Source organism: Podarcis pityusensis (assembly GCF_964106645.2).
Source record: "Podarcis pityusensis genome assembly, chromosome: 3".
Classification (NCBI taxonomy): domain Eukaryota; kingdom Metazoa; phylum Chordata; class Lepidosauria; order Squamata; family Lacertidae; genus Podarcis; species Podarcis pityusensis.
Genome location: NC_138026.1, coordinates 20506177 through 20533810, shown reverse-complemented (window position 1 = coordinate 20533810; position 27634 = coordinate 20506177). Strand labels below are relative to the sequence as shown.

The following is a 27634-nucleotide window of genomic DNA, read 5'->3' as shown; positions in this document are numbered from 1 at the left end:
TAAATATCCCACCGCCATCACTAAAAGCCTGGCAGATGGCAACGGGAAAGACTTACTGTGTTGAACCAAAGTTAAACTGTTCTGGAAGCTTTGCTAATGCCATCTTGGTAGTCAATATAACCCCACAATTAACTGGTAGCCGTTGTAGCAATGAGCTCATATATGTTTATATTCACTTGCTTTGATATATGCTAATTAGCATGCTTTGATGTTATCCTTATCTGTGGGCTTGGAGTGCTGGGCTCTGAGCCCAGAAAGAGGAACTACCTGTAAGACTTGGGTATTTGCCACCTGTACCCTCATCTGGGCAGGTGAAGTAATGGGAAGTCCTAGACAAAGTGGTGTATGCTGCTTTGTGTACAGTGGTACCTCAGGTTACATACGCTTCAGGTTACAGACTCTGCTAACCCAGAAATAGTACCTCAGGTTAAGAACTTTGCTTCAAGATGAGAACAGAAATCGTGCTCCGGCGGTGCGGCGGCAGCAGGAGGCCCCATTAGCTAAAGTGGTGCTTCAGGTTAAGAACAGTTTCAGGTTAAGAACGGACCTCCGGAACGAATTAAGTACTTAACCTGAGGTACCACTGTATATAGATGATAGTCATTGGCTGAACAGCAGCAAGAAAGTGACCTAAACAAAGAGGCCTACTAAGATGGACCAGCACTCATGCTTCTCATAGCTCCAAGGTCAGATATCTTAGATGGCTCATCAAGAATAAGTTATCACAGGGGGAACACTTTTTTTTTTTTAACGGTTCTTTAAAGCTGTGTACACATTACCGTTTATTCTGGCTCCAGTGCACTCCCATTGCTGGTGCTTAAAGCTGTGCACACATGATGCCAGTTACAATCCATATCTATCTTGCGGCGCCTTGAGAAATACTGCTGTTTGACGTGTTTTCACTCAAGGCATCTTCCAAATGTGACTTGAAACACAGGAGGTGGGAATAACCTTGCTGTATTTTAAGCTGCTGATGTGTACATAGCCTAAGCTATTTCTTCTGACGATCAAGTATATTCTATTGGCCACAGGAACAGAACAAGAGCACTATGGAAATGGCCTCATTCAGAAGGTCACCCCATTCAGATGTTTTGTACTCTGCTTCAGATATTGTAATAAATGCATTCATATGGCAACAGCTATGGAGGGAACGCACCTGCAGAAATTCCTATTTTTATCTCATAGTAACAAATGAAGAGCAAACTATTTATTTATTTATTTATTTGGTTTGTATGTCACCATTCTACCAAAGATCGTAAGGTGGTTCACCCAAAAAAACACACACAAAAAAGATAACAAAATACAAAACAAAACAATCCAATAACCCCCTTCCCACACAAGGCCACAAAATGTTTAATCAGCCAAAGGCTTGGTTATAGTGGAACGTTTTCGCCTGGTGGCTCCGAAAGATATGTAATGAAGACTCCCCAAAGAGAGCATTCCACAAATAGGGAGCTACCACAGAAGGGCCCATTTCCATGTTGCTCCCCTACAGACCTCTTGAGGAGGGGGTACACGAAGTAGGGCCTCAGGTGATGGTCACAGGGTCTGGGTCTGTTCATATGGGAAGAGGGTTTCTATGAAGTACTGTAGTCCTGATCTGTTTAAGGCTCTCAGGTTACAGATGCTTCAGGTTACAGACTCCGCTAACCCAGAAATAGTACCTCAGGTTAACAACTCTACCTCAGGATGAGAACAGAAATCGTGTGGCAGCAGAGGGAAGCCCAATTAGCTAAAGTGGTACCTCAGGTTAAGAACAGTTTCAGGTAAAGAATGGACCTCCAGAACGAATTAAGTTCTTAACCCAAGGTACCACTGTATAGGTCAAAACCAGCGCTTTGCATTGGGCCTGGAAACCGGCAACCAGTGAAGTTGGGCCAGGATCAGTATATTATGCTCAAATTGCCTTGCCCCAGTGAGCAACATGACTGCCACATTCTGCACCAGATGAAATTTCTGAACTGTCTTCAGAGGCAGGACCCTCATCTCATGGCCTGAGTGAGAAAAATACTTTATAGCCACATGTATGCGCCCTTTATAAAAACTGGCACATTACGCCCTTGCCCTACAAACATAACCTCTAATACACAGTCTTATGGATATTTTCTTGCAGGCAAAGGTTATGACAATGATGTTATTAAAAGCATGAAATACACTGGGACAAGTATGAGACTTTTACATGCCACAGAATCAACTACCACACAAGTGTAATCACTACCTCCGATTCTAGATCAATTGAGTCAGCCATGTCACCATGTTTGCAGAAAGATTTTTATGTTTCCCCTCTAAAAATTTAAAATGATTAAAAGTGATTTCTCACAGCATTTTGCTAGCCTGAGGCTTTGATGCCCATCAATGTTCAAAAATCCCTTCCAAAAACCCATCCCCTCCTATTAAAAGCAAGATGTGCTTCTAAGCCATTGGACAAAATTAATCAGTTGGTTGAGTTACCAAGACAAAAGAAGGGGGGACTAAATTAAAGCAAATTTAGGCCTCACCTGCCATATATCCTTTGGCATTAGCCCACATTATATTCTCAGTCTCTATCAAATGGGGTATTGATTTTTGTTTTTCTTTTTTCTTTTCCAAAGCACATATTGTAAAAACTGATTTTTTTGCCAGATGGAACAAAGCTGGAGACAGAAACAGCTTCATCAGTACAACATGCATGTTACAAAGACAGAGCTCAAAGCTTGGGCTAAAAGATGAAGGATATGAAAGAGCCAATTTCTTTTACATCAATCAATTATCAACATGATACTCAGTTGTAGGACATCAAAAGGAAGAGATTTTCCCATTTAGTTACAGCGGGGGTGGAGTTGGGAGGATGCTTGACAAGTAGAGAATCATTGCAGATATTTGACATCTGCTAACTTGGAGCCCTTTTCCATGAACCACACCCCCTCCCCAAATGCATACCATCTGCACTTTTTCGTTTTGGCTTAGTACTGGGTTTGTTCCCATTTTGATTATATGAAACAAACCAGGCTCATCAAACAATGGCTTCATGAAAACTTAGTGGGGAAGATGTCCAGACTATTTTCTTCACAGATAATTTTAATCAGCTGGAAGCAGCCTGGTAGATCTCAAGTCTCAGGTAGATGTAATTGCTAATAAGTCTCACAAGGTTATAACACCACACGAAGACAGACAGACAGACAGACAGACAGACACACACACACACTGCTCCCATGAGTTTAATCTATTCTTAACATATGAAGTATCTGCTAGTGAATCTCTTGAACATCATCAAGATCTTAAACACAACTCCTCCAATATGAAATGTATGACTGCCATCTAATTCCCACCCCCTCTCCTCCACCTCCATTCTAGTGACAGCAGCAAATAAACAACCCTTCCGAAGATGTAAAATTAGAACCAGGATCATCCTCTCTACAGTTCCTCTAGATCAGATCTCATTTCATCCTCCTTTCCCAAAGCTGAAGGTGCTTAAATTCAGAATAGCAAGGCTCCCTGCTGGAGTTGCACAGGCAGCCTAACAGGTGTGCAAGCTTTCCGCTGCAGGCATCTAGCTATGAAGCCTGATCTTGTGGCTGCTGGAGTCCAAGCAGCGTAGGAGAGAGCACAAAATGCAAGAGAATATATAACACACAGGCTTGCTGTTGCTTTTAGACACAAAGGCCCAAAGGCTGAACTCAAACAGCAAATTTCCTAGCAAACTTATTCTTCTTTTCAAAACACAACCAGCTTGTTTTATGTACTTGTCTGTCAGCACCATATTTGTAAGAGCACATGCTTTGCCTCTTTAAAGCATGAAAAGTTTTCAAAAATTAAAATGACTTGACAAAAATCTCCCCCGATTGAGCCCCATTTCCCTTGCTATGCAATTCACAGGGAAGAAAATAAGCCCAGTCCAAGATACCTTCTCATTTCATAATAGCAGGGACATAGCTACGAAGGCCGTATTCTATTTTCCCTTCACAGAATCATAGGCAAGACTTCCATTTTCTTTATCTGAATGTGTAAACTAAATACCTGACTGGCTTTACGTCGTTCTGAAGACATCATGTGTTCTCACCCCAGAGAGCAGCATTTTTCCGTACCTTTCCTTTCCTCAAGACTTTGCATACTTAATGAATTGGACCCCAAAGGTTGGGAAAGTAAAAGGCCACTCATGCAAGGATCTTCATCTCCACTTCATTTCCCCCCCTTTGCAAAGCCTCTCAAGATACGTCTGGTCAATTTAGAGTACCACCCACCCACCCAACGCAGACCCACCATCAATGTAAAGCCCTCTTAACCCTAGAGTTGCTTTTCAGGAGGCAGAAAAAATATTTGTGCACGTAGCCTTCTCCTTGTGCAACATATGAATCCAATCCTATGTTTGTCTTTAATACTTCTCCGTTAAAAACCCCCGACTTAATCTATAAAAAGATGCTCCCACAAAAACACCGACAGTCTTGAACAGTTATGCATAAATAAACGTTTTGGACTAATTGAGGGGAAATGTTTTAATATTGGAACACTCTATAGAGAGAAAGATTAATATATATGTTCGTGAACTGCTTTTCGTTAAAAATGCTCAAAGCTGCTTACCGTAAAACAATACAAAAATGAAACCACAACAAAAACCACTAGCATGCATGCAACCCTATAGTGTTATTATTCCCTTCCCATTTTCCTTTTATAATTTGTAAATGCCTATGTATATTGACAGCACTGAATAATGACAAACCGTAACACATTTACCCCTCAGTTAAAATAAGCCAAAGCTTGCATAGTGTACACCTAGCCTCTCTGAAAACTACCAAAACACAGTCAAGCTCCAGATAGATAATCAAGACATTGAACAAACCTGCCTTAGGTAGTTACCAAGCACATTTCTCTACATTTCTTCTGTAGGGGTCCCAGCTGTCACTCTCCTTTCCCTTGATTTGAATTGCTGTTGACAGCATACCAGTAAAGACTTCAGTGATCAGGATCAAGTGTCTCCCAGCACTAGCAGAGGTATTTATACTGCCTCTGCAAGATATATAATATCTACAATGACTGCGAGTAGTTTGGGCGAATGCTCATGAACCATATATATATATATATATATGGATTTTGTCACAAATCCCTTAAGCATTACAGTTTTAGTTTTCATTTTTAAGTACAGGTAATTCTAATAATGCGGGGAAAACATCTGTTTGTCTTACAGAATTTTAAGAAAAAAGTTCTTACGACCTCTTGTTGCTTTGATGGTTTCAAATGTTCTACTCAATGGTGGGGGAGCCTCACCCTGCCAAAAAAAACCCCATTAAAGTCCCCCTGGTGCCCAGGAAGTCAAAATTAGAAATGTTTATTTTCAAAATGCTACCAAATGTAGAACACTTATTTGGCCCAATCTGGAAGTTCAAAGAAGCATTACATTGCTCCTGCAACGTAATGACAAAGTTATTTGCACAGCTAATCATGTGTAATAACTACACAACGTGCCCATGTAAACAAAATCACTGTTTTAGTAAACTCACACCTTCCACTAATCAAGATCATGGATAACTTCTTGAGTGCTGGCCAGATTTTTTAAAAGAGGATATTTTATTAATTTGTAGTAAAACTGATCAATTCCAACAAAACCTGCAGATTGTTACATGCTCATATCAACAGCATATAAAAAGAATTGAGTTGGGATGCTGTCAAATAACTGAATCATTGATTACATCATCAAGGCTGCCACTATCTGTGACTTAGCCAGCCAAATTCAACCCCAAACCAATCTTAATGTGATATTCAGTGGATATACCAAATTCTACAGGCTTGAAAGAATCATTCTCAGTTTAACTTGGAAAGAAAGAAAATGTCCATACATTTAGTATGTACAAGTATATTTTTATATGGAATGTCTGAATGCATGTGCTGTAGAATGGCAAGACGTTTGTTACCTTCGTTATGAGACTTGAACTTATGAGGTTGGTTTGTGCAGTAAAATACAGTCTGATCCCCGGAAGGCTGCCTGGAGCCCAGAGTAACCCCTAGGAATACAGAATAACTCCTGGCCATCCTTGATCCAGACTGTGCAACTTCCTTTGTCGCTGCAGCAGTATACACACCAGAACGGGCACACTTGCATGGCTTTTGCAGAATCAAATGAGATTTGCCTCCTCTAAGCCTGTCAAACCCAAACAACTCCTGGCATGCAGACAACTGTATTGGCTTTCTCACAGCCCGATTTGTCAAAGTGCTTTACCAGAGCAAGTCTCAGTAAAGTCAACAAATCTTCCTCTATCAGTGCTGCATGAAGACTGCATTTTTAATATACTAAACTGAGCCTAAACAAACCACCCAACTGTGCATGGCTAGAAACTCAATAAATTGAGGGTTGGGTGGGGATAAGGACAAGGGAGTTTTGTTTTTCATCATAAATTGCAAGATATAATTGTTCTTGTCATCATTTCCTGAATTTGTGCATTACCCACGCCAAAGCCTTTAGGTGACTTACACGTAAAAAGAAATAAATGCGATTGCCTATGATCATCCATAACCCAAGCCTCCTTTCACATAGCTGTACTAAAAAGGTTCCCTACCTAAAACTACAAGAACAAAGATTCCCCATCCCTACACCCTAAAAACCAGCCTCCTTGTTTTCAGGTATGGTTTTAGGAGGGAGACAAGCATACCTGCTGCAGACCATGCCAGGCAGAGGCTAGGAAGTTGGACTAAGACCTGGGAGACCAGGGTTCAAATCCCCACTCAGCCATGAAGCTCACTGGGTGACCCTGGGCAAATCATAGTCTTTCAGTCCAACCTGCCTCACAAGGTTGCTGTGAGGATAAAAGGGGAGGAAGAGTTCCCTGGAGGAAAGATGTCCTGAACCCCTAGCCTACCTGGCAGCAAAGTCAGTATGTCAAGTCCTCAGTCCAGGGTCAATCCACATGTCCAAAGTGAAGAACAGTCCTACAGAGATACTGGAACTGCCATGCTGAGGCCCATCAACATGGGCAATACAGCAGCCACAACACCTCAGCTCTGTTGTCCTTTTATACTTTTTGTGCTGATTGCAGCATCTGGGCTTGATGAGGCATGTGACCCTCACCTGCTCCAAGCCTACTCCAGCTGAAGAATCACACACCTTCTCCCAGAGCTAGTGAGCCCCACCTGGTCAACTACTAGTGAGGTCAGCATTAGTAGCCTGCTTCAGCCTCCTAGAGTGCCCTGCCTGTTGCTCCCTACACCTCAGAGCCCGCCATGTTTGTGGAGTCAGAACATGGCTCTGGTAATGGGTCCTGCTGCTCTGGTTCCTGTGCACTGAACCCCTTCCCCTCATCATCCTCCGCCTCCCCACAAGTACTTCCTACACCAACTTCTCCTTCCCCATCCCCAATTTGTCCTGATGTGTCCCGGTCCTGGCTACACTCCTCTTCTTCCTCCCTGTTGTCCTGCCAGTTCATGACAAAAGATTGCTGGCTTGAAGATCATAGAATCATAGATCTGTAGAGTCAAAAGGGACCCCAAGGGTGATCTAGTCCAATGCCCTGCAATGCAGGAATCTTTTGCCTAACGTGGGGCTGAGGTTAACCATCCGTCCAGCTATATACACGTGACAAATAAAGTATAATAAAATATTAAAACTATCTGTCATCGGGATCTGGCATGGTTTGGAAGCCCCAGCCAGAGGAGGAGTAAGGAGAAAAGGCAGAGGGGAGAAGTGAATGCTGGCACCTAAGGATGCAGGTTCTCCCCCTTGCAACTCTACAAGTTGGAGGGAAGAAAGCAGATCTGCAACTCTCCCTTCTACTTCTCCTGCAGGGAGCAGAGCCTCATTGCGGAGGGGGAAGTACTTTGACCAGCTGAGTAGGAGGAGGTGGCAGCAGCAGAGCTGGAGTTAAAGGGGCAGGACACAGCGCTGTCACTGAGAACCAGGTGCTTCCTCCATAGATGAGACCAGACTAGAGATGGGAAGGCCTGGGGGGGGGACACCTGGAAAAATTGGGGAGGGGGACCCAGGTTTTTTCCATTTCCCCCCAAAGCCTTTTTTTCCCCTGGGAAAATTGGGGGGGGGGAGTGTGTGTGGAATATTCAAACTATATCAAACTGTTTTCTCTCTCTCGCTTTTTTCTGGAAAAAATGGCTTTGGAGAAAAACAGGGGGGGAAACCTGCGCCCCCCCCCCCAATTTTTCCGGGTTCTTTCCAGGCCTTCCCATCTCTAGACCAGACAGAACACAAGATTGCACATGAGAAAGTTCTGTGAGTGAGCTTGCCCCGCCATGTCTTTAAAAGCTTTGCAAGAAGGGTGTGGCAACTGTTGGGACATCTTTGCTGCTTCAGTTCAGTTCTGCATCTCTCTGATACTCTCAAGTAAGAGCCGCTGTCGTGTTTTGATACGGAAGTGTGACATTATCATACCGTTGACACAATCACAGTGATTAATGCAGGTTTCACACCGCTAGAAGGATTGGAATGAATTTCCAGCTTTACAGTTAATGGTGTTTGATCTGTTAGGGTTATTGACTCGTAGGGAGCATAGGAGAAAAGATTAAGAGAGTCTGGCTGACAGTTACACACACACACAAACACACACACACACACACACACACACACACCACTTAAGATTTGTATTAGCATACTGTACCAAGAATTCATTACTCTAAAATCATCAAGCTGAAGCCCAAACAGATGTCAAAATGCCAAAAAATGAGTGTAGTTAAACACAAATCCTGGTTACCTGGATTAATGTCTAGGAGCCTGGTTAGCCCAGGTATTAGAAAAATGTCACTGGGCAATTAAAGTTTTAACTGATGGTTGCTGTGTGTGTATGTACACACAGAAGCTAACAGCACATTTCCCACCTCCAGCATTAAATAATTATTATAGTACAATAACCATTTAACTTTCAACTGAGTACCACAGAATTTTCTTTTGTGTGCTCATCCCCTGTGGGGAGAACACCCCATCCCTTCCTTACGTTAGCGCTCAGTAAACCTTTTCAGCTAAAAGAGGCAGTCGCCTGCTGTGCAAAAAGCAGAACTTCCTTGGAAATGTTTGTCTTTCACCAGGAGACAACAAACCCACACCTCCCACTTGGGTATCACAGTTCACCAAGATGGAAGGAGGAGATCTCTTTGCCTCAATTTCTGACAACTGTGGAAACCAGTTTTGAATTGAAGGAGGCGGGGGGGGGGGGAAGGCTGATGGTTGGATTTCTGCATCTGGTAAATTATGGTAGCACTCCTCCCAAACCTTGAATTTACTGCCTACATGTCTCGTTATAAAGCCAAAGACTTTGTGCTGTTGCAGTTATTTAAAAGTAACCCTATTCAAATTGCAAACGAGTAGACCAACAGATCTTAATGCTTTTAAAGTGTTATGTACTGAGTTGAATAGGATCCAAAAGGCAGCAGTCTGATTGGTCCTAGAACAATAGAATTCAGAATGCAGCAGTCTGATTGGTCCTAGAACAATAGGGTCCAGAACGCTTTGGTTATCATGGCTAATTGTTACATGATATCTGGCAGATACAAGTATTTGGCCAAAATAACAGAATTCAACACTCAAAAGAGAACAGACCAGATTACTGATCTAATCAGCAACCTCTGCATTTTAGTATATCGTTCTTAGTTCCCTTGTTACCAAGCTATAGGAGTCCTGAGATGTTATATAAAGATGTTACACATCTCATTTCCAACTAAACAAAGCTTAAAAGTAACGTTATTGGCAATTGCTATTAAGCCTTCAAAAATCATTCAGGCAATTTTTTTCTTAATTAAAAACAAGTTTACGAGATTGGCTATCCCAAACTTTTTTATATGAATGATTAAGCAGTGGGGGAAAGACTTTTTAAAGCAGATGGAGCATAGAGCTTTCCACACAATGTTTGGGTTGAAAAAGGAGAATTTTGGAAGCGAGCTTTTTAGACTTATTTTGTCACAAGTTATTTATACCAACTACTGACTGGAAGATTTGCCTTATGTTAGATGGCTCTCAACAACATGAGTCACTATTCAGTGCTATTGAAAAACATGATGTACCACTGTTCTCCTTCTGACTACTCTAGAGGATACCCAGCTTGTTGCCAAGCACAGAGTTAAATGTAGGTAAATCAATTTACATTTATGGCCTGCTACCCAAGGCTCAAAAGCAGGCAAGATTTCCTATGACACTGGGCACAAGTTATTTCTGTGCTAGAGATGGGGAACTGGAACCGAGACAGGGATTTGCCCCAGGAGCTGTTAAGTACAGATTTGGGATCTGAACCAGAGCTTCAAGCGACAATGCAAACATGAGGCCTTGGAGCATTGATGTGGAACAGATTAAGAATTCCACCTAAAACTAGGGCTGAAATTTATGGTGTCCAGACGCTGTTCTGTATAACACTCTGTAAGAAATCAGCTTCTGGAATCGTCTGACAGAACCTGATGGTTCCCTGACCCCAAGGAGCACGCCTGGTTTTTATCACTAAAGAAATACTAGCAAATGCTGTTTTTAAGGACACTTGCAAACAAGGCAGCTGCTTGCACATGGCCAAAAAAAGGAGAAAAACACACAGATGAGAACACAGATTTGCATATAATTAACTGCTCTTATCAAGTGTTTGGTATTGTTTTACATTGTTTAACTTGACCTTATTAGGGTTTCAATGTACTACTATATTCTGTTTCAATCATTTTACTGGAAAGTGCTCCAGGATTGCAATGAGATGAAGGGAAGTTTGTAGATGAGATAAACAAAAACAAACTAATATATGTACAGATACGGATTAATTTTGTTAAAAAATAAATTTTATTATAGGAAAAAACAGATTCAAATATTATTATCTTTGTATCAAAATTAAAATGTTAATCTAAATAAAAACAGAAAAAAATAAAAAATATAGAGAAATGGAGAAGGACAGAGAGAAAAGGGATAAAGGGGAGAAGGGAAGCAAGAGAAAGAGAAAAAACATAGTAGTTAAGAAAATAAAGAACTTCTGATTCTTTGCCTGTCCTTGATATATAAACATTATCCAACTCAGCCACTCTTAATATAACACCCAATAAAACCACTTTCTATAAACCAACATTATCTTCAGTCCTCAAAACCAAATGTCATTAGTTCATTTTCTTTTTCACACAAAAAGTCTATGAGAGGTTTCCAATCTTCAGTAAATGTTAGCAATGACTTTCCTCTGATTAAACATGTCAATTTCACCCTCTCAGCTAAGTCCATTAATTTTAACAACCAATCCTCCATAGTTGGTAATGATGAGTCTTTCCATCTTTGTGCATATAAAAGTCTCACCACCATAATCGTATATTGGAACCAAGTTCCATAGTCTTTTTTCTAATTGTATATCCATATAACCTAGAGTTTACCAGAGTGTAGACAACAGAAACTAGGCATTCCCTGTCCAGGCAGGGTTGTAGCTTTATAGGAGGCATTCTGCACCACTAAGTTCACTTGTGCCTCCACAGGCAGACATACAGCCAGACGTACCCCCAAACCGTGCACCTGCTCCTTTAGAGGGATTGCAACTCCATTCAGAAGAGGTTGAACTAAACAGAAACAGTGCCCCAGTCTAATCTGGATTGAGCTTCAGTTTGTTGGCTCTCGTTATGGAAGCCTAACACAGGTCTGGTACATCCTATGCCACACCTCCTGAAGTACAGGAGGAATTGAGTTCCATGTCCTCGGCATATTGATAACAACACACTCCAAATCCCTGAATGATCACCACTCAGCAGCTTTATGTAGACGTTCAGCTGCATGGAGGATAAAACTGACCCCACATTGGAGGATCCAAGAATCTGAGCATCCTCTTCCAGGTACCACCCTATGGAGACAGCCATCAAAGTAAGACTGGGACTTACAGGAGTCAACTCCTAGGGGCTAAGCTCCCTTCTCCTCCCCTGAATAAAATATTTGAGGGGGCCGCCCCCCTCTAAGTTGATGGGCATTGCCATTCAAATGGTGTGTGTGTGCCACATCTTGTAATTAATTATGTGGGATGGGGCTTACCCCCCCCCCCCAATATGTTATTAAAGTTTTCACACTTGCTGGGACTACTCTGAAGCAGTACTACCCTGATTGATTGCAGACCAGAATCCCCACTTTGTAAGCAGTTTTGCACTAAAATCATAGTCCACAATGCACCCTTTACAAGCCCAAGTATAGCAGTGTGGGTAAAAGGTGCCACTGAAGGACAATGTGTAGTAAAGTATATTATTTTCTTCTATATTTTCAGCACTTGATTTGAGGGTGGAGGAAGAAGAAAGAAGATGGCGGGCAGACTAGCATGAATTGCTAAATGAGGAAGATGAAGAATTAAAAAGAATGCAACTCACATGCAAAACTATATAGCAAGTTTTTCTCCTTTAAAGAACTACTGAGTCCAATTTTTAAAGAGCTCAAAAATGCTCAGATGAAATTATTCTTTTACAAGCTCCTTATTTGGATGGCAGCCATATGAAAACACATACATCAGAGCTACTCCTATTTAGTTCTGAAACAGATAAATCAAGGAGGCACCTAGCTGATCTGCCACATGATGCTAGCAAAAGGAAGTAATTTGATGGAAACAGAGGCAGAAATATAACAGAATCTTCGCTCACAGCAGCAGATTTGGTGTACATTTGGTTCTACATAAAAAGCAACTAACTCTTGCCTCATTTAACTGATGACAACTCTTCCATTCAGTGTTAAATTATTCTGCCACGGACAGCAAGAAGAATATATAGTGGGCTTCTAAGTCTACTGAAAACCTAGAACCTTGCACAACTACTCTCAAAACAGAGCCAAAACCATGAAGATGGCAACAGTTTTACAGCAGCATAAACCCTTCATTTTAGCTCCTTCAAGTGTTGATTCTGTATTAGAACTAGACAGGTCTTATCTTAGAATGCTATAAACATAAACATCACGAACTACATGCACTTTGCCAGTTCTACACTGATAAATTAAATATATAGCCAATCAACCATTTATTTTTGGATATTAGAGGCAATTCCAATATTCAAATTTAGCTCTTGAAGATTTTCTCTTGGTAGGAATGTAAAAAGAAGTTCTGAGTAGGCTTATGACTAGGGAAGTGGAAGATTATAATCTCGCTAAGATCCTCCTACATAAATAATGCTGCCAAAAAGGGGGAGGGAAATCTGCCTCTTCCATTATAAAGAGTGTGTGTGTGTAGGAAGGTGCTAAAGGGCTTAAGAAAGATTAAAATATTTGTGTATAAAGGATTTAAGAAGCTGTACACAGCACTTAATGGCGTTCATCACAGACTTTAACAGCCAATGCCTCCCTTTTTTAAAACAAGCTCTCTTAAGTAGCTGCTAAAGCTTAAGAACACACTATATATTTTTTCATCTAAAAATTGAAATTTCACTCAAAGGAAGCTAAGGTAGATTTCTGAATTCAAAGCAAAGGTAGGCAAAACCATTCAAGATTCATTATGAACACAATCTGTCCTCTCAGTAGCCTTCAACTCTTCCTCTCTTCAAACACTACATGAACACAGAAACAGTGACTAAAAACAATTTACCTTTCAATAATTCATGTCTCCGCAGTCACGTCTATCTTTGCAACAAAGTTCATTCATAGTGCAAGTCTGATTTAGCTGATTCAAGCAGCATTTTAAACCCTCCTACAAAGAACTGCTGGTGAAAGGAGGTTGACAGGAAATACTGGAACAGCTGTGTTTGTAGGGAAGTTTCCGAGGTGCATCATCATGTGTCAGAACTGTTCCCAACCTCAAAAAAGCTATGGCCAAATAGACCCATCAACAGAAATCTCCCGCTGGCAAATTGCAACTGTTTTTGCAGAAGAAAATATTCTGATTTTTAAATTGTACATTCATGCTTATACAACCAAGTAGGTGGATGTGTATGAATTTTGCATTCAAAGGGATGGATGGCACGAGCTGTCAAAAGGCAACCATGTAAACCAACATTTTGAAAAGAATAGACCAAAGGGTCCGCCTGCACTACAAAATGGCAGAAATTAAGGGGCAAATTATGGGAGTTGATAGGGAGTAGCGTAATCAACTAAAGACTTAGCTGGATACAATCCTAAGTCATATTCAGACTAGGCCCACTGAACATCAATCAAGTCTATTAATTTCAATGGGTCCGCTCAAAGTACAACTTGCTTGGATATGGCCTGTATATTTAAAGAGATGGTACTCCAGAGTCACAGTGGTCCTCCCTCTGAAGGTCCATGTATTCACTCAGAGGTTCTTTGATACATCTATGTCACAAGAGGAACAAGCCAGGAAGGCTTTTTACCACTTCCAGAGGGCACACTGGCTACAACCACAGTCAACCACTGGCAACAGCCTGACCACATTGGTTTACGCATTAGTAACCTCAAGGCTTGACTACTGCGATGTGTTTTATGTGGGTCTGTCTTTGTCTGGGAGTGTGAACTACAGTGGTACCTCGGGTTAAGTAGTTAATTCGTTCCGGAGGTCTGCTCTTAACCTGAAACTGTTCTTAACCTGAAGCACCACTTTAGCTAATGGGGCCTCCTGCTGCCGCCGCACCGCCGGAGCACGATTTCTGTTCTCATCCTGAAGCAAAGTTCTTAACCTGAAGCACTATTTCTGGGTTAGCGGAGTCTGTAACCTGAAGCGTATGTAACCTGAAGCGTATGTAACCTGAAGCGTACATTACCACTGTAATGTAAAACACTAAGTGTGTGGTGTCTGTCTGTCAAGAGCTACATCTAAAAGCAAGCACATCTTCATTGCATGTTCTAAGGAACATGCAGTCATTAGGGCTAAGTAATGGCCTTGGAGGACCTGGTGTTACCATACTACTGAAATTAAGAGTTGGGTGGTGCAGACCTGATCAGTTTCCTCAATAGGCAACCCCTGGAAAGCCTCATGCAAGAGCAGGATATGGATATACCGTATTTTTCTGTCTATAATATGCCCCCATGTATAAGACGCCCCCTATTTTGTGGGACTTCAGTTTAAGAAAATGGGAGGGGAGAGATCTATCTGTGTATAAGGTGCCCCCAAATTTTGGACATTATTTTTAGGGGGGAAACCTAGTCTTATACACAGAAAAATGTGGTAATTTAAAAATCAGTGGTACAGCATATATGTTTGGTATGCAAATAATTCCACACTCAAATTCACACATCCTTGCTTTATGTTTTTAAGCTCAGGTAAAAGGGCTGAAATGAATCTCAACTCAAAGCCTTGAAGGGAGATAGTACTGCCTCACCAAGTCTGACTATAAGGCAGTTTCATATTTTCATAAAAATTGCTTTCCTTGGAAAAAAATGTTTGCTTTCCTTTGAAGGTTTTCATAACACACAATGCAGTGTTTACATATAAGAGTACAGAAAGTCACAGAGTACTGTTCCCACAAAAATTCCATTAATAGCTCAGTAAGAAAAGTGTCTGGCGTGTGGTGCTGAATATGTATAAGTTATTTCTAATCCCAAAACAAGACCAAAAGTTTCTGAAATAGCTCATGGGAATAATAGACTGTTTAGTAATACGAACAGAGTAAATCTCATTTCTGATCCCTTCTAGCTGAAGGCATAGTTCTCACTGCTACCTCAAAGTAATTCATGTTTTATTATTAACTTTTAGAATCTCAATTTGTTTTGTTTGTAATAACAGTTATTTTGATAGTTTGGGGGAAATCTCAACATTGTTGGGAAAGAGAGCACATGGGCACTCTGACCTTTAAAGCAATGCTCTTTTTGACATTACAATTTATTTTCTAGTGACATGAGATAATCTCTTTAGTTTCAGTTGGGGGGAGAAGGAGGGGGCAGTGTTCCAGTAAAAAGCACACACTGATCAATAATGTTTTCTTAAAATATATTAGCTTTAATTGAAATCATTTTTCACCAGGAGTTTCAGGCTGCACACTAAATGAGATACTGCAGAGTATTTCTATGAAAGTATGATCTGTCTTTTTTGAAGTAGCTTCAAAAAGCCTGTCAAATGTGTACAACAGTTGCTTGACAGCTCAAATAAAGGAAATGAAATAATCTATGGGCTAGTTCACACAACATTGATCCAGCCAAGGATAGTCTCCGAGTCACAGCAGACTGAGCCGAAGCTTCCCCCATAAAAAGGTAACAGATGACTCAGGCACTCCATTTAAGACTTGGTTCACATGACACCTCCTCCTGTTTTGGGGAATCATAAGAGTTGGAAGGCATACTGCATCAGTCAAACAAGCAGGTATGCGCACTGAATGTATGGATCACACATTGCCTGGCTTACGTATCTATGCACATGATCATCCCCTCAGTCAGGCAAGTTTAAACATAAGCAGCAGAGATTGTAAAGACCTATACAGTGGTACCTCAGGTTACATATGCTTCAGGTTACATACGCTTCAGGTACAGACTCTGCTAACCCAGAAATAGTGCTTCAGGTTAAGAACTTTGCTTCAGGATGAGAACAGAAATCGTGCTCCGGTGGCGCGGCAGCAGCAGGAGGCCCCATTAGCTAAAGTGGTGCTTCAGGTTAAGTACAGTTTCAGGTTAAGTACGGACCTCCGGAACGAATTAAGTACTTAACCCGAGGTACCACCGTAGTAGGATGGAAACTGTTCAGAGGGTATTTAGCCTTTCCTAGTGAAAATAATGCAGAAGTGTGGCTTGTCGCCACCATTCTAAGCAGTTTAGACAAGCACTGTGTCAGCTTAATAACCAGAGAGATGAATGAGCCTTTGCCTGAGCACACAGCCTGTTGGCTGCTTCCTTTGATGTGAACCCAAATGCAATATGGGAATCTCTAATTACCCATCCTTTCCATTTCATCCGAACCAGGGAGCACAAGAAACTATCCAAAACCAACTCTCAAGCTGTTTAGAATCCTGACTTGTTCAGAGGTTAGTAGCCATCGTTTCTTATAACAGGAAACTGTTATAGTCTTACTGGTTGAATCAGATCTCAAAAGGGAGCAGGAATGGGGCTACATGTGGGTCATTTATATTTCTACTGAGATGGTCTGAATGGTACTAAGATGACAAGTGTGCATTTTCCTCCATTCTGTCCTGAAAAGAGGAAGGAGACAGAAAATCTTGCTGAGGGAGCTCTCCCTCCTCTTCCTCCAGGGCAGGCATCCCCAAACTCGGCCCTCCAGACGTTTTGGGACTACAACTCCCATCATCCCTAGCTAACAGGAACAGGAGTCAGAGGTGACCGAAACTGTAGTCCCCAAACATCTGGACGGCTGAGTTTGGGGATGCCTGCTCCAGGGAAACACTACAACAGCTCTCATTGGCTGGTGGGGATGTTGGTGCGCCATTTTGATAGCTATTGTGCAGTGTGATTCTAGACATGTTCACAAAAAGTCTATGGGGCTTACCAGTGCTTTTTTATATATAAAGAAAAAGAGGTGCCAGAACTGAGTTCCCGCTGAAAAAAGAAAGCTCTTCGGCTTACTCCCCAATAATTGTTTCAGGTTCATAATGTTGGAGGAACAATTGCAGGAACACAGTGAAGCTAAGTAGACTGAAAGTTGCTTTGATGATATAGAAGTACTAGGAATACTGATTTTCTAAAGGTCGAAGTGTTGGACACCCCACACAGCTCCTTCTAGCCCCTTTAATACAATTCAGGAAAAAGGAGAGATGTGCTCAAGCCTCTTTGAGATCAGTGGGGCTTCAATGTACAGTTAAGCTCTTTAAATCTCATGGTGTTCAACGGGGATTTAGTACACCAGTCATTTTCTGGATTGCACTGATGGTTAAATAGAGTTCACTCTTTTAGGGAGACTGCTCTTTTTTTTTTTAAGGGTTAGTGCATGTGCTAGATAAAACTTTGAAAGAATTTGGCAGAATGCCTGTGAACGAAGGTGAGAAATGAGGTTGTTATGCTAGCAGCACAGATGGACTGGAAGACATATGGGAAAGGTAGCTTTTGAAAGTTATTTTCCTCAAAAACAAAGGATTTGCCGAATCTTTTATTAGAATAAAAGCTTTTAAAGTAAGGAAGAGGGGAGGAACTTTTAAGGATTTTTTTAAAAACACACACACACACACACACACACACACACACTCTAAAATCATACCAAACTTGAGAGGGGAAACCCTTGAGAGCTTATTTTCCACTCATTATTCTTTCTGGCTTTTGTGAAAGCATGTTACATTTGCAAATAATGGCATGTTTCTCGTATCTGTTCCCAAGATCTGGTTCTAGTCCTAACGCTCGAGTGCGCAGAATCAAGGCATCCTAGCAACCTTACTGTATCTCACCTTTGATTTTCAAGCAGCAATTTAGATTCCCACAAGGTAATTTTGATAAAAGCATCTCATTTTGTTGCACAATATTATACACCGTTTTTTTTAAGAAAAGAAAAGCTGGACAGAGATAATGGGAATCCCAACCAAATAAATGTTCTTTTTGAACCACTTAAGAGAGAGAACGTTAAAACAGACACTTTGCAGAAGTTAGAAGCCTTCCCTGTAACACCTTTTTCTTTCAAGTGTTTTTTTGCTTACTAAGCTAAAAGGAAAGAGACGCACTGTTGAGATTTTCCTGAAATATGCTTTTAATAACCTCACCGATTCAATTGTTCAGTACGCAAGCCTCTTAATACTACATGGGCAATTGCTGTTTCACTGATAGCTTACTAGCTATCTCACATAACTTCCCCAAGGTAATACACAATTGCATCACAGCTTTAAGTTCCAGTACTCGCCTGTTCCTACCCTGTCTACAGAATTCAGATTTCTAGCAGTGCTTCGGAAACTATTGTCTGCTTCAGGAAGGGGAAAGAAAAGAAGATAACTATCCTTTACTTTATATTATTGGAATAACTATACTGTTTCTGGCTGCAATTTATAAATGCTTTGCAGCGTGAATATGTTTCAGAAGCCCACACCAAGACTGTGGAAATGGAAGAAAATGTACAAGCACGCGGCAGCTAAAAAAGCCAATGCAATTCTGGGCTGCATCAATAGGAGTATAGCATCTAGATCAAGGGAAGTAATAGTGCCACTGTATTCTGCTCTGGTCAGACCTCACCTGGAGTACTGTGTCCAGTTCTGGGCACCACAGTTCAAGAAGGACACTGACAAACTGGAACGTGTCCAGAGAAGGGCAACCAAAATGGTCAAAGGCCTGGAAACGATGCCTTATGAGGAGCGGCTAAGAGAGCTGGGCATGTTTAGCCTGGAGAAGAGGAGGTTAAGGGGTGATATGATAGCCATGTTCAAATATATAAAAGGATGTCACATAGAGGAGGGAGAAAGGTTGTTTTCTGCTGCTCCAGAGAAGCGGACACGGAGCAATGGATCCAAACTACAAGAAAGAAGATTCCACCTAAACATTAGGAAGAACTTCCTGACAGTAAGAGCTGTTCGACAGTGGAATTTGCTGCCAAGGAGTGTGGTGGAGTCTCCTTCTTTGGAGGTCTTTAAGCAGAGGCTTGACAACCATATGTCAGGAGTGCTCTGATGGTGTTTCCTGCTTGGCAGGGGGTTGGACTCGATGGCCCTTGTGGTCTCTTCCAACTCTATGATTCTATGATTCTATGATTCTAGTTGGTTTTTATCTGTACAGTGGTACCTCGGGTTACATACGCTTCAGGTTACATACGCTTCAGGTTACAGACTCCGCGAACCCAAAAATAGTGCTCCAGGTTAAGAACTTTGCTTCAGGATGAGAACAGAAATTGTGCTCCAGCGGTGTGGCAGCAACAAGAGGCCCCACTAGCTAAAGTGGTGCTTCAGGTTAAGAACAGTTTCAGGTTAAGTACGGACCTCCGGAACGAATTACGTACTTAACCCTAGGTACCACTGTATCTGGTTAATTTTAAGTCTCTTTGTTTTCAGAATTTTTTTTTAAAAGAATATTATATCTTTTTATGTAAACTGCTTAGATTTTTTTTAAAGCACTTTTTGCATCCTGCCAAATAAGTTTCTTTTATTATTACAAGGAATATAAGGTCCCCATCCCGTCCCCCCCCCCCCCGGAACAAAAGTGGACAAAAGCAGGCATTTCCTACTATTTCAAAGCAAGGTCAATTTACAGTAATGGGCAAGAAGAAATAACCTGAGCTCATACATGGCACAAACTATGACCATTAACGAAGGCATGGACAAGAGGGGATTTGCTTCCCCTCGTATGTCAGTAAAGCAGTACTTATACCAAGTACTGGAATACACTTCAGTGAATTTCACAAGATTGGGGGATTGCGGATTTACAATTGAAACAAGCGGATATGTCTCCCCAGGCTGCAGAACTCTTGCAAGATTACTAGCCTGCTGTGAAAGCATGGTTGAAGAAGGGTTGACATCAATACTGGGAGCCCCCAAACTTGGTATGTTTAGGTTTGCAAAGCAATGAGCAGAAGAGAGGTTACCAAAACAACATCTCAGAAAAGACTTGATATTTTTATCCCAAACAATTACAGAAGCAGATTAAATACCAATATTGTAATCCCACACCACTAACAGCAGAACGAGTAGCGGTTTTAGAGCCACTCCAAAAATGGTTACACTAATGGAAAAAACTGCTCTGATATAAAAGTAGTAAGATAGGCATTGTTGCCTCGCAACAAACCAATTGGTGCAGCAGTTTAGCAAGCAGATTAGCTACAGCAAGAGAGTGTGCATCTTTGTATATCCTTGCAAGTCACCCCAGATACAGCTTCATGTGCATCAGTTTTTAGCAGGCATGGTGAACTATTTAACATGACAAGCAGCCATAAATTCAGAATTTGGCACCATTTAAAAGGCACATTTGTGACAAAACAGAATACACTCTGCTTTAAAAAAAAAGGGGGGGGGGGAGCTTACCTTACAGTTCCCAGAATCTCTATTTAAATCAATCTCTTGAAATCAGAAGTAACCACAAGATTCCAACTCCTTAAAGCAAGGGGTCTAAGAAACCAAACCACCTAGGAAGGGAAAAAGAAGAAAATGTAAATTTCTGAAAATGAAATTCAACTGAAATAAATATATAAACAAATAAATGCACGTTAGCAGAAGTTTCATATACAAAGCTTAATTTGAAGGACAATTATCCCCCCCCCCCCCGCAGAGAAACAAAAATATGTACCCAGAGAGCCAAATAGTTTGTTTCGTTGCCTCCATTACTAACACAGAACTAAATCTGACAACAATGCCCCATGCTATAATATCGCTAACGACAGCACTTTAACCAAAACTTTGGGCTGGATGAGAGCTCATTCACGCATTTAGCCAGAATGGAGCTGTAAATCTTTTGCTGGATCATACCATTTTAGTACAGCGGCAGGGAGAATTCAAACAACCCTACCACCTGCAGCCTGAAATGATATAGTCCACAAAAAGCGAGGTTTAGTCTTTACTGTTTTGATTCCACTGGCAGATTTTGAGCAGGATAGCAAGCTGTTTCCTTCAAAAGGTGTAAAAACACCCTTAAAATACTACCTGAAACCCATGGTGGTATTGAACACATGACACAGTGTTCAAGAACAGCATGAGAAGGAATCTATGCATAATAAAGAGGGAAACTACAATAATAAACTTTTGCCCTTAAGGAAACATGCTAAAGTCACAGTTCAATGGGTGATATTCACCTAATTTTTTATACAGAGTAAGCCTACTGAAACTGATTAATTTCACTGGGTATACTGTCAGTAAACCTAAGTTGCATACCGACCATTTTTATTTTTATTTTTGAGTACGGACAATTTTGGTACCCAGTTATAAAAGAACATCAAGACAGTTTTATATCCATGTGCTCTAGCTCAGATGTAATAAATGTGGAAATAATCCTAAAGACAGGAGGTGGCATGAATTCCTACAAAATGAACTGCTGCCATTACCTCAGAATCAATATAATTTTTTTTCTTTTAAAGTGAATATAACACCACATATTGATTTTGTATTTTCAGTACATCACATTTCAGCCTCGTGTAACAAAGATTTTAGAGAGAGGGGAGAAAGGAGTCCTGCAAAGGTAAATGAGATACTAGATAGTTTAGTAGCTGAAACTGAGGGTCATCTCACAGTTATGCTTCTCCGACCTGTGTAGGAAAAGCAAAGCAAAATCCATATGTACAAGTGAACCAGCCACGCTTTTCACCGTGACGCATGCTAGGAGACTATGTTTTGACACCTACAGTGCAGCGCTCAGGTGCAATACCAAGCCATTAACGGTGGTTAAGCTAAGCAGCAAATCAGCATCTATTTGGCTTGGCACTGCATTTGGGGCTTCTTAAGTTTAGAGAAAAGGTAAGAAAGTAGGAGAAATGAGAGAGATTTCTAAAATTATGCATGATGTGAAGAAAGCCAGCACTGGGAGGAATGAAGCAGTGGACTGATTCCCATGTAATGCTAAGCCATAATTGTTTATCAAACCATTGCTTGTCTCACAGATGAACAAACCATGGCTCATTCTCCCTAATTTGTGTTGTTTTCCATTACTCACACGTAGCAAAGGCAATTCAAAATACAATAAACACCAACACAATCAGCTAGTTTGTCATTTCTCGGGGGGAAAGGTACAATAGCTTAAAGTCAGAATCACTACAGTGGTACCTCGGGTTACATACGCTTCAGGTTACAGACTCCGCTAACCCAGAAATAGTGCTTCAGGTTAAGAACTTTGCTTCAGGGTGAGAACAGAAATCGTGCTCCGGTGGCGCGGCAGCAGCAGGAGGCCCCATTAGCTAAAGTGGTGCTTCAGGTTAAGTACACTGCAAAGCATGGGGCGCCTCCCACCCCGAAGAGGACCGCGCCGGCATCTGGGCGGCTGGAGCAAAGTGGGAGCCTGCCAGCAACTTGGCTGCGGGAGCCTGGCTACGAAACACCGCCCCCCTCCCCACGCCAACACATCGGCTTTGTGATGGCCTGGGAATCCGATTCAGAGGCTGAACCGGAGGAACCCCAGCCTGCACAAGAGTCCCCGCCTCCAGGGCCAGCTGAGCTGGGGCGGGGCCTTGGATCTGAAGCGCCTGCACCTGTGCCGGATCCTCAGGAGCAGGCACCAGGTGATTCCACTCTAGCTCCGGAGGTGATTAAGGACACAGTGCCTACAGGTGCGCCTCTCCCGGCCCTGCCAGAGGAAGGTGAGTCTCCCCCTGGGTCCAGTAACTCCCCAGCCTCTCCTGAACTTCAAAGGCTTAGGGCAGAGAGGCGGAGGGAACTGGTTTCTCCCAGGAGGAGTGCTCGCCTTAAGGCCAGGAGAGGCGGGTCTCCTGGGGGCCGGGACCGCCCCTGGCCTCAGAGAAGATAAAGGCCAGTCAGCCCGGTCCCAGGTTGTGGGAGCAACGTTGTTGAGTACCTGCTCTTGCCCGGACCCAGACCTGACCTTCCAGTGTTCCTGTCCCCGCCTGGCTTCCTGCTTCGGACCTTGCCTCGCTCCTTGTGAACTGTTTCCAGACCAGTGACCCAGGACCAGACTTTGACTACGCCAACGGTAACCTCCCCCCCGGGGACCAGCACAGGCTTCCTCCGGGCTGGAGGGCTTGGCGGATAGCCCCCTCCCCGGGAGCAACTGCAGCCGCTCGGGGTCCCAGCAGGACATCCTGGCCACCCGCGCCCGCAGTGCCGCTGGGGCTCCCTTGCAAGGAAGAAACTGCTGCTGTCCAAACTGCAGCTCCATATCCTCCGACTCCTGAGTGCGGCGGCAGGGCGGGGGAAGGCAACATTTGCTTCTGCTCTGCTCTGTTGGGACAGGCTCCTGTCTCCTCCCCGTTGGCGCTCCAGTCTGCCTGGAAGCCCATCTCGTCATCTTTTTAAAAAATCATTATTATTTCTTCTTCTATTATTATTTAAAATCGTACTGGAATAGGTATATTAAATAGTGTATAGGTTCAAGACAACACACACCAGTGCCTAAGGAAAAATAACTTTGATGAAGTCCTACAGATACAACCGGCCCTTTGAGGGTGACCAAACTGCTGATGCGGCCCCCGATGAATTTGAGTTTGACACCCCTGTTCTACAGGGTTGCACTTTCCCCACATTACACTGAACACTGGGAAGGACAGGTGTTCAGTGTACAAGGACACTGAAAAGGAAGGACAGCAGCAAGATCATATATAATACCACCATTTCCAGCATCTATGAATTCAGTTTAACCCAGCCAGATGGGCGGGGTATAAATAATAAATTGTTATTGTTATAGAAATCTTTTCTAGGGTTCCCAACAGGCCGAAAGGACTCCTAAATTGGATAAGCAAAAGAGCTAGCTGCCCATGTATTAAGCTCAACACAGGGACATTCGAGGCAGAGATTATGTGAGTAAGAAAATCAAAATTTTGTACAGGGAGCGAAGCATGGTAACTGCAACAGTTCATAATTACAGCGGCACACAAATTCTTATGCTAGCAGCTCTTTTCTTTCCATGCACAGTTCTCTTTGGACCCAATCCCAATCCTTTTATATAAAATGAATTATATATTCCCCAAGGGCACATAAGGTCTTTCTGTGTAGTTCACATAGCAAATTTCACAAAGGCTAGGAGACTAAAGTTGGCTATCAAACACTCATTTATAGTTGGATTCTTCTACCTTTTAAGAGAAATGAGAAGGAGTGGCACATATACCACACCTAAAATGTAAAGAAAAAATAATAGAAAAATATGCTCTATAAATATAAATTGTGTAATAAAACAGCAAAAGTTGCCAGGGACATTTAAAAAAAACAAAAACAGGAGGTTTATTATGAAAAAATGTGCTATTTGCTAAATGTGCATCTTGCCAATACTCATAGAATATAAACTTAAGAAAACCAAACCTATCTAATTATTTAACCTCTATTTTGTTTTACTGTAAATCCTAATATTTATGTGAGATAACTCTCCATTAAGCAAGATAATATGAGCAGAAGAGGAAGCTTAAATAGATTTTTTTTCTTTTTCCTTTTTGGCGTTTTCTGTTCCTTATCTTTTTTATTAAATTTTAGGCAAATCTTTTGCAAATTGTAGAGCTAAATTTGCTAATAGAATCTATGTATAAAAACTCTGTATATGCCAACTTGGCATTTATTAACAAGTTTGAAATTAAAAATAAAGTAAGATCACACTGCAATATCATTTGCCCTTTGTTTTCTCTTCTCTGCCCAACTAGAGACAGGCTCAAGCTAGATGAGTATTATTGCTGAAGGATAAAGCGAATTCTTCTCTGGGTATTTCAGTGCTGCACAAAAGAGTATGAAAATCTTCTCTTCCTACTTTGGTGTATTTTAGCAATTGATGTATTACTTATACTACATAAAATACCACTGCACATTTGTAGATGGCAGTGATTTACTTTTTCCCTATCTTAGAGGTGTGTGTATGACACACTATCTATGCTATTTTCTAAAAAAATAAAAAAAATTAGTGGCAAAAAAAATCAAGGCAGCATACAACAATATGCATAGGTACAATAAAACATAAGGTAAAGGTAAAGGTACCCCTGCCCATACGGGCCAGTCATGTCCGACTCTAGGGTTGTGCGCCCATCTCACTTAAGAGGCTGGGGGCCAGCGCTGTCCAGAGACACTTCCGGGTCACGTGGCCAGCGTGACGAAGCTGCTCTGGCGAGCCGGCACCAGCGCAGCACACGGAAACGCCGTTTACCTTCCCGCTATAAAGCGGTACCTATTTATCTACTTGCACTTAGGGGTGCTTTCGAACTGCTAGGTGGGCAGGAGCTGGGACCGAAGACGGGAGCTCACCCTGCCGCGGGGATTCGAACCGCCGACCATGCAATCGGCAAGCCCTAGGCGCTGAGGTTTTACCCACAGCGCCACCCGCGTCCCACAATAAAACATAAGATATCATAAAAAAGCAGAATAATTACACAAAATGAGTGAGTGGCTCATCTTCAGAAAATTTTATGCAAATGGCTTTACTTTGTTAAGTAGGTCTGTTGGCATAATGAGGTCTTCAAAAGACTCCTGAAAGTTAGCAGTGAGGATACCTGCTAAATCTCTGCTGGAAGAATATTCCACATCATGGGACCGGAAATATTAAATAATTGACTTAAAATCAGCTGGGCTTCTGTAACACTGAATACAACTAACAGTGCTGCTACAGAGGATCTCAGTGATCAAGCTTGGATGTAAGGGCTCAGGTATCCTGGACCCAAGTCTTCTGGGCTTTGTATATTAACACAAGAACCTTGAACCTCAACCAGTAACATATGGGAAACAGATATTTTTGCAGAGGTGTCAAATGCTGTCAGCTGTCGACTGTCTGCTGCCATGAGTAGTTCTGCACTTGCTGGGCCTTCCAAATCAGGCCCAAGGGAAGCTCAAATTGAGTGCATTGCAGTAATTCAGTCTTGAGGTTACGAATACATGGGACTACAGTGGCCAGGCTGTCCCATTCCAAACATGGCTATATCTGGTGCACCAGACAAAGCTGCAAAAAGGCATTCCTAGCCACAGAGGTCACTCTTGTGTTTCTAACAACCAAGATGCATCCAAGAGCACCTCCAAGCTACATACATGCTCCTTTAGAAAGAGTGCAACCCTGTCCAGAAAAGACAGTTGGCCTATCATTCAAACATGGGAACCACCTACCCACGGAGCTTCCATCTTCTTAGGATTTAAACTACTGGGTCTCATCTAGTCCACCATTGCACTAAGGCGCTAGTCCAGGGCATACACAGCCATTCCTGATTCAGATGTTACAGAGATATAGAAATATGTGTCACCAGCATACGGATGACACTGTGCTCCAAGACTCATAATGACCACGCCCAACAGCTTCATATAGATGTTAGATAACACTGGAGACAGAATAGTGCCCCGTGGAATCCCATAGCCAGGTGGCCAATGAGCATCCCCCACATGCTACTCCCTGGACATGATGGCACAGGTAGGACTGGAACCTCGGTAATACGGTCAGAGTCCTCAATACCCATGCGGAATAGTCAGCCCAGGAAAGTATCATGGTCAATAGTAGCAAAAGACACTGAGACACCTAGCATGAGTAACAGGGTCACATTCCCCCATCTCTCTCTTGATAAAGCTCAGGGTGATCAAGGCTGATTCAGTCCCCAAACCAGCCCTCAACCCAGATGAAGTGGACCCAGCTAATCAATGTCAACCGGGAATACTCTGCAGTTGTTCAGCATCCACCTTATCCGCTGCCTTCCCCACTGTCGAAAGTGATGCTGGCAACTGCCTGGTAGCTATTACACAGCACTTGGTCTAGGTGAGGCTTTCTGAAGAGCAAACACCACCCCCGCTTCTTAAGAGCAATGGTCACCCCCACGCCCAATCATGCAACAATTCGTTCACATACACCTGTACCAACTTGGTCAGCCTGTTCCAACTAGCTTTAAACCAGCCAGAAAAGGCAGGTGTCCAAAGGGCACGTGGTCAGATGCATTCCTTTGATGACTGCCGTGAAATTACAGGGGGTAAATTAGCAGCTTTTATTTTTCTTTCAAAACTTTCCAACAAACACTGGGTGAAAAATGATGTTGTGACAGATGTAAAGCTTAAAAACACCAGTCTGTGTGACATATTTGGATGGAAAATTAGACACTCAGAAGTTTGGTTGTTTTCAGGCACACGGAGCTTTCAAGATTGCTGCCAACACTTTCTGACATTACTGCAAGCTATATATTTCCAAGAGCCCTAAAATCTTATTGTGTGGGTTTTTTTTGGGGGGGGGGGGTCAGATTTAAGAGAGAGACAGAGAGACTGAACAGCTTCAATAGAAAGATGTTTAAACATTAGCAATGGGGGAATCACAGATGCAAACCCAGAAACGCCCCCTTTAAAAAGCACGATGTATGTTTATTAAACAGGA

At 42.2% G+C, this 27634-nt stretch overlaps 1 protein-coding gene and 2 long non-coding RNA genes across 5 annotated transcripts in view; 2 read left to right on the top strand and 1 right to left on the bottom strand.

Moving 5' to 3' along the window:
* The window catches only part of KLHL29 (kelch like family member 29), a 404977-nt gene that overhangs the window by 327936 nt on the left and 49407 nt on the right, over window positions 1-27634 (bottom strand). Inside the window, exon 2 of the mRNA XM_080999044.1 lies at window positions 20692-20792. The gene's annotated coding sequence lies outside the window, so the exon portion shown is untranslated. The remainder of the gene's footprint in view (window positions 1-20691; window positions 20793-27634) is intronic.
* Window positions 365-13985, top strand: LOC308473713. Of its 2 annotated transcripts, XR_013984232.1 has the most exons (4): window positions 365-686; window positions 2592-2838; window positions 4864-4968; window positions 12162-13985. It is a non-coding gene; the product is annotated as an uncharacterized lncRNA (long non-coding RNA). The 2 variants fall into 2 exon arrangements; XR_013984233.1 differs by lacking the exon at window positions 365-686 and having other exon boundaries at window positions 951-2838.
* LOC308473792 lies at window positions 18029-23859 on the top strand. 2 transcript variants are annotated; one of them, XR_013984326.1, is made up of 3 exons: window positions 18029-18180; window positions 21774-21838; window positions 23831-23857. It is a non-coding gene; the product is annotated as an uncharacterized lncRNA (long non-coding RNA). The 2 variants fall into 2 exon arrangements; XR_013984325.1 differs by lacking the exon at window positions 18029-18180 and adding an exon at window positions 19879-20213 and having other exon boundaries at window positions 23831-23859.